Here is a 12,886-nt window from a genome sequence, read left to right as displayed (position 1 = left end):
GATGGTAGTGATAATGTTTCTGGTAGTGATGAGGATGTTGTTGTATCCGTAGAAATATCTATTGGGTCATTGGTTAAATTTGGTTCACCTTGTGTGAATGAATGTGTTGTGCAATATGGTAGTCGTGATGTTGGGTTTGGATGGTTAAAGGGATTTTCACGTATTTGTTCAGATGTTGGTGTTGAACCTAAGTAATCTGAGGGTAGACTTGAGGTGCTGCGTTGTGAAAGAAGCGTAGGGGTTTCTGGTAATATACCAATGGGGTTTTCTGGAGTACTTTGTGATGGGGATTGAGGTTTTGAGGAGTTTGAGAATTTCTGTTTCGTCGAGGATGTATAATTTGTCTATTTATTTCTACTGTATTTTGGTTTTGACTAAGATTGCGTATTCTACTTAATTGTGGTAGTGTCGGGTATAGGTTATATGTTGGTTCACTTAGAGGTGCTTGTCGTTGAACTGGTTCTAGTGGTTCAGATAAGCGTGCGTGTCGTTCTTCAAAAGTATATGGGTTATCTTGAAAGGAAATTCGTGTAGATGTTTGGGGGTTTTGAGTAGTTGAAGGTGTTGTTGGGTTATCTTGGGATGATGTCGGTGAAGACTGACTTGGTGACTGTTGGTTAGCAATTTTTGATAGTTTTTGGTCTATTCTTTTAGTGAAAAAATTTATGTTTATTATAGTATTCTTCTAAAAAAAGAATTAGGAGGATTGTTGCTAGGGCGAATGTGATGATTGCTTTCTTGATACATTTGCATATTGTCAAGATGAGGGATGATAGAAATGTTATAAAAATTACAAATAGTAAAAAAATATCTGTTCTACTAAAAATGGTTCGTATCATTTAGACAAGTTTTGTGAATCGTACCTGTGGATATAGTCAAGAGCTTTTGAAAGCTAGAGGTATAGTTCAAATATGGAATAGAAAATTAAAAAAATATTGCAAAAATGATTAAAATTATTACAAAAGATTCAAAGATATCAAAAAGAAATATGATTAAAAGTTTAAATATCGTAAAAAATTGTTTGACATTTGTTAGAATTATGTTGACTGATTGAGAGAAGAGCATTTAAGAAATGACTTCTCAATCGAATATTTTTTGTTGTTTGAGGCAATTTTCAAGTGTGGTCGAATTATTTATTGGTTTTTTGACAAGTGGGTTGAGTTTTGTGAAAAATTGTTGGGGGCAATTTTTATGGTGATCAGGAGGTCTTCTTTTTCTTTATTTTTATTTGTCAAATGATCCGGGGTATTTTGAGATTTTTATACTTTAGGCTAATTAAAATAGTCGTTCTTTTACTTTAGGCTAAGTTAACAGATTTGTTTTGGGGGGTATTTGAGGTCTAAGTTGGGGAAATATTGTTGATCTTTGGGTTATTAGATAAGGGAGGGTTATGATATTATGGCGATATTTATTTTAGTTGTCAAATTGGAGTGGTTTGCTTATTTTTGACCTGGAGGTCGCAAAGTTATAGTTATAGATATGCCTGGAGTTTTATATCGTTCGTCTAGTTGATCTGTGTTGAAGTTAGAGAAGGTGACGGATTTGATGAATCCTATTGGCTGATTATGAACTACAATCGTGGCGTGTTTGTCAGCATGTTATTTTGAAAAATGAAAATTCAAAATGTTTCAGAGGTGCAAAGATTATTAAATATAAAGTTAAAACTGTTTTTGAAATTCGACTTTCTTTAATATTTTAGATTGTGGAATGAATGTTTTATAGTTTTTACGTGGTTGATTTCTAAGTCGTGATGACTCTCTATGTTCTGATTTGTCGAATTGTTCTTGGGGTATTACTGTTTCTATCATTTTTCTGTTTTTTCTTTCTTTTTGAGAGTTATTTTGATCTAGCTTTTTTGTAATGTTTTTCGTTGTAGTTGATTTTGTATTTTGGTTTTCGAGGTGAATATCAATTTGTTCCTTTGTTGTATTTTCCATATGTGGGTTATTTTGAATAACTTTTAAACCTGTAAAAGAATATAATTGAGTTAGTTCTCGTAGTGCGTATTCTTTTGGATAATAAGGTAATAGGTTATTTCGATGTTGAACGATTTCTTTTTGGTCTGAGTCGGTGATTTTATATGTGACATCAGTGGGTTTTGCAATTATTTGGTATGGTCCTTTACGAAGGGGTTGTAATTTTTTAGAAATTCCTTTTTGAGTGTTAAAATTGGGTATTAAAACAAATGTTCCAATTTTTAAATCGGAGGCTGGTGTAAAGCGTGAATTTAATTGTTCATTAATGTTTTGCCTTTGTAACAACTTTTTTGTTACTTTTTGGTAAAATTTCATTGTGTTTTTTATCTTTGTTTAAAATCCATTCGGTGTGTGTACCGGAGGCTAATTTATGAATTTGTGGGTGACGAAAATGATCTTCATCGTGTGTGTGTAAAGGTAGGTTATAACATATTGAGTCTTTATTCGGTTGACAATAACTTTGTGCATTTTTATGAGAGTTTGCTGTCAACATTATTGGTTTGCGTGGCTTTTGGTTAAAAACCATTTCATATGGTGACATTTCTAGAGTTGTCGTGATTTGTGAATTATATGCTAAGGGAAATAGTTTTACATCTGCTGACCATTCGGTGTATCTTGTATCATTTCCATTGATGATACATCTAAGATATTCTTGTAGTGAACGGTTCATACCTTCGACTAAGCCGTTTGTCCAAGGTGCGTAAGATGTACGTGGTTTGTGTTTGATGTTATATAAATGACATAGTGTGATGATTTCATTATTTATGAATTCTGTACCGTTGTCTGTAACTAAAATTTCTGGTAGTCCAAATTTGGCTATCCAGTGTTCATAAAGCGTTGTGTAAGCGTAATAAGCGTTACAATGTGGTACTGGGTTAAGTGCTACATAATGTGTAAATGCGTCAACAATTACCATAATGTAGGAGTTTCCTTCGGATGAGGGTGAAATTGGTCCTTTTGTATCAAATGAGATACGGTGATTAAAGTACAAACTTTGTCCTTTAAAATCTTGTTTTTGTGCTATTTGTTTTTGATTTGGATAAGGTTTATTTAGTTGACATACTATACAGTCATTGCATAGTACTTTTATCCAAATTGGTGCATTTGGGAAATAAAAGTTTTGTATGAAATTTGAATATGTTTTCTCTGATCCAGAGTGTCCTTTAATGTTTTGTGTATGTGAAATATTAAAAGCTATGAGACTCATACTTAAAGGGAGACAGGGAACTGTATGTTCATTTAATTTGTATTCTAGAAGGTCTGTGTTTTCGTTAGTTGTTGTATTATTAAATTTTCGAAAGTATCGGAGGAGTGTTTTATTTCCTAAAATAGTTGTATCTGCCTTGATCGGTTTAGTTTTATATTTGTGCCATGATTTTAGTTGTCTAATTACTGGGTCAAGATTTTGATAATGTTTCAAGGTTGGAATTGTGATTTTTTCTGTTGGAGGGAGAAAAATGTTTTCAATTTCTAATTTAGATAAAGGAATTGTATCAAGTGGGTCATGGAGGTCAAAAATTTGATTTATTGTGTATTTGGAATCGTTTGTTTGTGGTCCTGATAAATTTATTTTATCAGTTAGATTGTCTTTTTAAATTAGTGGAAAAAGGTCTTTTTTATGCGGGTGTTGTTTTATTCTGTTTTGTTGGGTGTTATTTTTTATCCATTGTGAATATGGAATTGGTTTAAAAGTTGATCTTCCAAGTAGATCAACTTCATAGTGGTTATTTTGGCAATCTAAATAAAGTGGGAAATGTTGTAAACTATTTATCTGTGATTGTTCAACGTCAGTTTTTACTGCATATTTGCATTCTAGTCGGGGTGATGTTTCGTTTTCTGCAAGGTAGAATTTTATATTTTTGGGTATTTCAACTGTAGTTTTACGTGTAAATAATTCAGGTGGTGTATTTCGACTTAAAGTGTCTGGTAATGCAAGATTTTTTCCTGCTGTCCAAACTATATGTAAGTTTGGGAATTTCATTAGAATTAATTGAAATCTATAAACTCGGTGATTTGGATTGGATTTTTGTGTAAAAAGAAAGATGATTGGTTTGTGGTCTGTGAATAGAACTGTTGGATGTTTTGATCCAAGTATCAGAAATTCATATTCTGTTAGTGTATATATTATGGCTGTACATTCTCTCATTAGAGTTGAGAGTTGTAGCTCTGCTTGAGTGAATAAGCGAGAATTTGCTGATATAAGGTTCATTTTGTTTGTACCATTGTGTGATTGTAATAATGCTGCGCCGATGCCAAACGAAGCATCGCACATTGCATAGAATGGTTGATTTGGATCTGGAATTGTGCTCGAAATTTGTTCAGTTAAAAGTTTTTTAATTTCTTCAAATCGTTCTTGATGTTCTGTATTCCATTCGAAATTATTTTGTTGTCTAAGTATATTATAGAATGGTCTTAGGTATAATTGCATTTTATAGACATATTTGCTTAAAAAGTTTAACATTCCAAGGAATTCTTGGATTTTCTTTTTATTTGTTGGTGGTTGGAGCTTTTGAATAGCATCAATGCGTGATTTTTATGGAGTGATTGTTTTTCTTTCTATATTATGTCCTAAGAATTTAACTCGTGTCAAAAAGAAGTGTGATTTATCGGGAGCGGCCTTCAGATTTTCGTTTTGAAGTATTTTGTGATAGTGTTCCTAAACATTGAACATTTCTTCTTTGGTCTGTGATTGCATAAAAACATCGTCTAAATAGGTGATTGCGTTTTTCTTAAGTATTACTGGTCTAAAAATTTTGTTCATAAAAGCTGAAAATGCTGCTGGTCCTATGGATATTCCATAGAATAGGCGGTTGAATTCATATTGCTGATTTCCAATAACAAATTGTGTTAGGCGTCGCGATTGTTCATCTAGTGGCATTTGATTGTATGCACTATTTATATCTGCGGTTGTAAAGTATTTTCCGTTTATTTTTGTTAAAATAACTTGTATTAGTTCAATAGGCCAATTGCACTTTGATTCGTCTATGAGTGAATTGAGGTATCTAGCGTCGAGAACTTTTTTTAATGATTCTCCTTTTGCTAGGATGATAACAGGGTTGATAAATGTGTTACCTTTTGGTTGTTCTTCTTTATTTACTGGTGATATAGTTTTGTATTGTTCTAAAATATCGAGTAATCTGTTCAGTTTATCGTGTAAGTGAATTGGTACTTTACTTGCTCTTTGTTTTTTGAAAACTGCGTCAAGTTTTAATGGGAGATGTAGTGATGAGCTGATTTTGCCAACATCAAATTTGGATGTTGCATAGACTGATGAATATTTTATTAGCTGTTTGGCTAATCTATCAAATTCGTCTTGTGTTATTTGTGAATGTTGGAAGTTAAACATTGTTAAAAATTTCTGTTGATTCTCTGTATAGTTACTTATGTTGAATGTAGGTTTGAAATATGGGGTTTTTGTGAAATAATCCGTGTTTCTTTTTTCGTTACTTATTATATTATTTATGGATAATTCTTCATTAAGAATTGTGGATTGACAAATATCTAATAATTGGAGTATATTATTTACGCGGTATGCTTTTTCGTGTATCGGTGATATTGTAGCGTTGGTTTCGCAATAGCCTAAAAGTTCTAAAGGTAAAGTTACTTAATAGGGTGTATTGTTGTATACGTGTAAAGAAATAATATCTGAATTCGAGTTTTTCAAATAATTTATGGATGAGATTGTGATTTTGAAAAACTTATGGATAGGTTTAAATTCAAAATCTGACATATAAAATTGTTGTTTGTTTTGTTTTTTGTCATATTGGTGAACTTGTTTTATTGAAAATTATATATGTTTCCTGATAGTGGTTTCAGGTGTTTTTTTTGTTGGTTATATATTGGATAAAATTTTGAAAAGAATGGTGGTTGTTTAATTAATCTTTGAAAAAATGTTAGGGATGTGTCTTTTGTTTTTGTATATTTATCTTTGATTAGTAATTTACTATTCAAGATGTTGATTGTTGGTATGTATTCAGAGATAAATGGTATTCCAATGATATTGTGTTTAATATCAGTGATATCGAATATTTATTTAAATGGTTTATTTAAAATTTTATTTTGTTCTATTGTTCTTGTGGGGAGAAGAAATAATTGAGTTTCGTGACTGATTGTTTGGATAGTATTTATTCCTTGATTGGGAATTAGATCTAGAAACAAATTGTGTTGTATTTGAATTGGATCTGCTGGAGTAGTTATTTCGACTATTTGGTCTATTGTAATAATTTTGTGACGAATTTTGTGTAAGTCTTCGTTCTGGCGATCTTCCTCTATAACTTGAGTTATATGGTGATTGAGTTCTTGTGTAACTGGTATTGTTCGGGAGTGGTTTTCCTGAACTGTTGTTGCTGTATACATTTTTGTTCGGTAGATTTTGATGTTTCTTCATGTATTGATAGAATGATTTATTTGGTTCTTTATATTTTTGAGGTTTGTTTTGATTGTCTTGCTGTTTTTGTCTACATTCAGAAATGCTATGTCCGTATCGTCGGCATTAATTACACCATTTTTTGAAAGATGGTTTGCCTTTAAAGTTTTGGTGTTTTTCATAAATATTGAGTATTTCAGTGATTTTTTCACCGAGGTCTGTATCTGATTTCTGTATATTGTTTATATTTGTGGAATTTGTTTCAATTCGGTTAACATATTGTAATTTCAGATTTTCTGTTTCTTCAAGTTTCATTGTGATTTCCGCTTGTTCTAGTTTGTCTACTAGTTTTCGAAAATCTTAATCGGGCTCTCGAATTGAGGAGGGATGGGATGCTCTCTTTTTTATTGCTATTTTTCTTAATTGAGGTGTTAAGGTCATCATTAATATTTCTGTCATTTTTGTGTTTTTATAGTCGTGTGTATTTAATAAATATGCTTTTCGAACTAGTGTTTCGATGCGTACTGCTAATTGTTTGATGGTTTCATTTGGTAATCTGCGGATTTCATTACATAAAACTCTTTGTTGTTGTTTGTTTCTTTCGGAGTCAAACATTTTTGAAAATTCTTGTGTAAATCTTTTCCAATTTGATTTTATTTCTATAGGCAATACTGAAAACCATTTTTGGGCTGCGCCGTCTAGGGTTGTCTGTATCAACGCTGTGCGTCGATGTATCCAGTTTTGATGTAGTGGCGTGTTAATTGGTTCAGGTCCTATATTTAAAATTAAGTTTGCTGTTACTGCATTTAAATAATCTTCTACAGAATATTCGGGATCTGTTCCTGTGAATACCATTAAAGGTTTGTTTGACGTTATTGATGATCCACCCATAAGGTATGGATTCATTGTCATTTGTAATGATTCTGCTGCATTTGGCATTTGTGAAAAATTTGAAAGTTGATTTCTTGTTATTTCGTGTTGTTGAAGATAATATGGGAGTGGTATTTCATTTTGCATTTGTGTTGGTTGATACGAGTGTGTAATCATTGGGTTTTGTGGCTGAATTGGTTGAAAAGTTTGTGTATTAATTGGATTTTGTGTTTGTATTGGTTGTTGATTTTGTGTATCTATCTGGTGTGGAGAAAAAATTCTATGATATGTATGTGGTTTTTGTATTCCTTGTCCACGATATTCTTGAGTATATGGTGCAAATATATCTGGTTGTAAATAATCATCATCTGAGGATAAGTAATCCGTTTGATGAGGTGCTTGTTTTTTATTTTTATTCTGTTGAAAGAATGGGTAATTTTCACTACGATCCTGTGGAGGATGTGAATTAGTTTGAAAATTTACTGAGTTGGTTGTTGCCATTGGATTATCCCAATATCGAGATCTTATGTGATTATTATGATTTTTTCGTGGGGGTTAGTTTGTTTTTGATGGATGTGTGTAATTATAATTGTGTTCTGCAAAATTGTTCCTTGTGAACGTTCTGCGTGTTTTTGACGGTATTGTCATAGATCTGTATGTTTGATAATCCATTTTTGAATATTTTGGAGCAACCGAAGGTTTAACGGTTGATTGTAAGGTTACCTGTGCTAGTGAAGTGTTTGTATTTCTTGGTGTTGTTAAATTTGGACGTATCGGTGAAATACTTTGTTGTGTAGTTGTTATTTTTTGAGCGATTTCTTCATTTATGAAGTGTGATGGTGTCTGAATATCTTGTTGAGTGAGGTTTCTAGTTCCATTAAGGTTTTCATTGTGTATGACTGTTGAATTTAAACTAATATTTCGCGTAGCAGGTAAAAATGTATTGTAGTTTAATGGTGTTGCATCAATGGTTAATGGTATTACTCTCACATAATCTCTTGTATAAGATATTGTACTTATCGCTTGACTTGAGATTGATTGTGGGAAATTTATGAATGCATAATGAGACCATTCGGGGTCCCAAACGTAGTCTGATTGTTCTGTGATGGCGGTATCATCGTTTGAGTTTTGAGGTCTAAAATTTTTTCTTGCTTGTGAAATTAAATCTATATTATGTGTGAAATAATCTATTATAAACCATGCCAAAATTTTTTGTAAATCATGTTTTGTATGTGGTGAAACTTCATCTTTAGTGAAATTTTCTTTAATTATATTTAGGAAACTAGAAAGTAGTGTAATTTCATGTCGTACCCTTATATGTTTAGATGTTTCTGTCGGTGAGACATTTGGGATTGGGATTTCGTTTTCTAATATTGAGATATAACTATATATTATTGCAAAAACTTCATTGGTAAATATGGAGTTTGCTCTTTGTGAGTTATGATATTGTATGCTTTTTATATATTCTGAGAATACTTTTGAAAATTCTAAATCAAGGTCGTCTGTTTGAATTACATATTTGCTGTGATTCTGGTTTGGTGAGCTGAATTCTATGGTGTAGATTCCGTATTGTTGTGTTAAATTACATATATCTTTCAGATAGTGATCGATAATTTGTCTTTTGATTTTTACATCTGGGAACTCTGCTTTACATGGGCTGATTCCGGGTTCAAACAAATTTAGGAGTAAATTCTTGCAAAAATCATGTTGTCCTCTATTATCGGGTGCATCTACGAGGAAGGGGTAGATATCGTCATCATCTGGACTATCTTCACTCGGAGTGTGTGTTTGGCTCATTTTTTCGTTTCATGACTGTTAATAAGTAATTATCTATGTGTCTAATTGGTTGATTCCAATTATATAAGTGTACTGGTTTGTGTTTATATTGCTTTTTTATTCTTCTTTTTCCTCTTTTTGATGAATTTGAAGTTGTTTCTGAGTCAGAAAAATATAATTGGTCGTGAATGGGGCAATTTTTATCTATTGACTCTTTTAATTTATAAAGTTCGTCTAAAGCGCTGGCTTCTGATTCTGAAAATGCGTTTCTATTTTTGGAAAATCTTTTTCGTGTTATTTGTCTTTGTTTGGTTATTATTTTTCTTTTTAGTGTTTGTCGTTTTGTTCTAATATATCCAACTGTTTGTGTATGAGGTGTGATTACAAGGTCGTATTTTTTGTTATCTATTTCACAATTGTGTAAAACGATTGTTTGTTTGTTTCCTAGATTTTTAAATGACATAAGGTTTAGGATGACGGATGCAAAAGGTTGTTAGATGATTTCTATTTTCTTAAACTGTTAATCCTTACGATTTTTTGGTTAGCTTAACCTGGGTCTAGTTGTTCAGGGTTGGAGAGAAAAGTATAGCGATTCCGAAGAATGATTTTTTACTTTCTCGTGACTAGTATAAGCTAAGGTGTTAAGTTACTTAATCTTACTTAGGGGTAGTGATTGTGTTCAAGGGTTGGAGAATAGTAAATCGATCCACAAGGTTCAGGTATAATTAGAACGCGAGTAGTTCGTTAGATACAATTTTAAACTTACTAAGTCTAAGATTTATCCTGGGTTTGTTAAGAGGGGGGGTCAAGTGAAGGATGAATAACCGAAGTTCTTCACTGTTTATCCTAATTTGAATGGTTAGTTTTGTTCAAAAATTTCTATTAGTCTTGGGTTTTTAGAAAGGGTTGGATAGTGAATCGACGTTTGAGGTCGTTAGACACTAGCTAAGTGGGTGGGGGAGAACAAAATTGTTCTTTTTGATCCAAGGATAGACCTTGATGATCAAGTTTTAAATTTAATTAAATAGAAAATGAATTAAGATCCAAGGATAAGCCTTGATGATCTGATTTTAAAATTAAGTGAATTTAAGTTTAAAATGGTTTAAATTTGTTTAAGGAAAATATTTAGTGTTTCAATGATATTAGTGAGCTTATGAATGCTGTTATAATTAGGTGATGAAGCTGGAACAACAGGATGATTTATGATTACTAACAGTTTATTGTCATGCTACTAATTTTTGTTTTGATTTTTCAATAAATATTCTTCAAACATGTTTTATATATTACTGCAGAATTTAGGAAAACGATCTGAGATCTTTTTATCAATCGTTATTGTATATTAATAATTTTGTTTAGCGCCTGAAATGATTATGAAGATTGACTTCAAGATTTTATGTTTGCAAATGAAAATCTAAATTCATTGCTAATAAAATTCTAAATATAAAAGTTTGTGTTGGCTTTTGCCGTACTATCATATAACTATTTGGTAAGTTTCTACTTTGTCGTATGTCGTCTCTGGTTCGAGGTCTTCTTCCAATTCCGGGTAGTTCTGTTATCGTTCGGAATATTGGCTCTGATCTATTGAGTCGTAGAGACATTTCGATTAAATTATCGTCGTATAACATTTTAAAAATGTTTTGTCTAAATTCTAATCTATTTTTGGTTAATTCTAAGCTATTAAGGTCTTGTTCGAGACTTATGGTTGCACTAGATGAGTTAGGACCGAAGTGGTTAACTCATAGAGTAATTTCGGATAGGGTACACCGTCTGCTCGTCACGCTATCTTATTTTCGGCCGGATAGATTCGTGCAACTTCTTAGTCTAATACCGATCCTAATCTTACTCTTATACTATCTAGTCTCAGGTTGTTTAACTAGTCTCTGCTAGGCTCAATAGATCTAGGGTATACTGGTTTATTGCGGCTACTGAAGTCGTCTTGGAGAGTCAACTAAATTCTAAGTTAAATTCAAATCTCTCTGGTGCTGAAATTACAAGTAATTTCAGCACTTACAAATAAGTGGGTTGTTAGTTAGATGGATCATGATTGGTTAATATTAAATACTTTACAGTGGTAAAATATCTAATTTATCCAATCATAAAATGTAGTTCAGATCAAGTTCCATAATTGATAGAAAGAAAAAATTTCAAATTTTTATTTTCTCTACGCAGAAAAATTTCTGGTGTGATATATCTGTCGAAAAACTTCAAAATTAAGTGGGCAGGTTCGAATCGCTCTCTGAGTGAAACAAAGTTTTTTTTTACAGTTGCTCAAATAATTTTTTTTCCGATAGGATTCAAAAAAAAATTTTCCGATTTTTTCTCCTGATTCAAAAAAAGTAACATTCATGCGTTTTGTCTGGCTGGTATCAATTAATTGATCAAAGATTCGAACAATTATAAATTTGAGGCTGATCAGTGTAACCGTGTAATTCGATCAAACAAAAGACTTTCAATCAAAACAACATCATTTTTCTTTTCATCAATGTAGCCTATAATTGAGCCTATATCAATTGCTGGTACACTAGTTGTCATTTTTTTAAACCAAAAATCTGACAAGCTACTCCGAGTCACAGCTAAGATATTTCATATTGTTTTCCATTTTTTTACCTTGATCGATTTGAAGGATATCACGAAATGTACAAGCATATCAGGCTGTTTTGCGTCTCGCAGGGACTTGACCAATCAGTCTTACAGGCAGTTTTTTAACTTATTAGCTTATCGTAATTGTTTTATATCCAATTATAGCGTCAAATTAATTAAAAGGCATGACAAAAGATGCAAGCGTGAGGTAAAACATAATTGCAAAAAAGAAAAAACCAAAAACCTTGTTGAACCTTGGAGCCCCAATTAAGTTTCTTTCAAAGTGTGCAATAGAAGAGTTATTGTATAAGCAAAAACAAAAGGTAAGTTAGATATCCGACATAAATTTTCTAGACTCTTTTCCATTTCCCCTACATTCTAAGTGTTGGACTTTGTTAGTTGTCCTATGTGTTATCTTGGCTAAATGCTTGTTTCATTTACGCAAAAAAAACATGTTCACAATAGTTAAGTTGCTCATCATGAAAAATTTGATAACATTATGACAAATAATTTTTTTTTCAAAACTGAAAGACACAAAAGGGGAAAGAGAAAAAGAGCCCCAATTTTTACTAGAAGCTTTTGTTGGGTGCGGCCACATTCTATTGATTATGATGTGACCTGTCTAAAAAAAGCCAAATGTAGAGGCAATTAGCTGAAAACTACTTTGCTTAGATGTACCATTTTTCAATTTTTTTTCGGACAGCGAGATGGAAAAATTGCCTAACTTTTGTGCACGTGCAAAAAATAACAATTGAAAAATTAGGTTTTCACTAAAAAATAAACAAGGACATAAGTTAGAAAAAAATATATATTCTCCTGCAAACAAAGAAAAACCGTATTTCAAAAATGAACATGAATGGTATGTTATTTGGGTACATGATTGGCAAAGAGACCGCGAACAATCAACAACCTCAAGCACCTCAGTTCATTCAACAAGCTCCAGCTTATCCCCAACCTCCGCCTGCCCAGCATCACTATTACTACCAGCACCCACCCCCTGGACAATATCCACAGGAACTCTCTTTTTCTCTTTTTCAGCTGTTTTCCAGTTTCCCATTCTCTCGTAAAATTACAAATTAAAAGTGTATAAAAAACGTTCATGCTGTATTTTGCATGTGATTTTATCGCGATATTTATCACTTGATCACGCTCTTTTGCAGTTTAAAACATAAAATCTTTTCCAGCCCGCATCAGCTTTTTTTAATTTAGTTATGACGTTCCAAAACGAATTTCAGAAAAAAATTAATTGCGGCAGTGAAAAGACTTTTTAAATAGCTGTATTTTCCTGGATTGCTCAATTTATATCAATCTTTTTCAA

The 12,886-nt window shown here is 32.1% G+C and overlaps 1 protein-coding gene across 1 annotated transcript in view; it reads left to right on the top strand.

Moving 5' to 3' along the window:
• LOC134852063 (uncharacterized) overlaps positions 1-12,886 on the top strand; it is a 29,732-nt gene that overhangs the window by 15,984 nt on the left and 862 nt on the right. The gene's annotated exons all lie outside the window — the stretch shown is intronic.

Source organism: Symsagittifera roscoffensis, chromosome 7 (assembly GCF_963678635.1).
Source record: "Symsagittifera roscoffensis chromosome 7, txSymRosc1.1, whole genome shotgun sequence".
In the NCBI taxonomy this organism is placed as follows: Eukaryota; Metazoa; Xenacoelomorpha; order Acoela; family Convolutidae; genus Symsagittifera; species Symsagittifera roscoffensis.
This window is presented reverse-complemented; position numbering and strand designations above follow the sequence as displayed.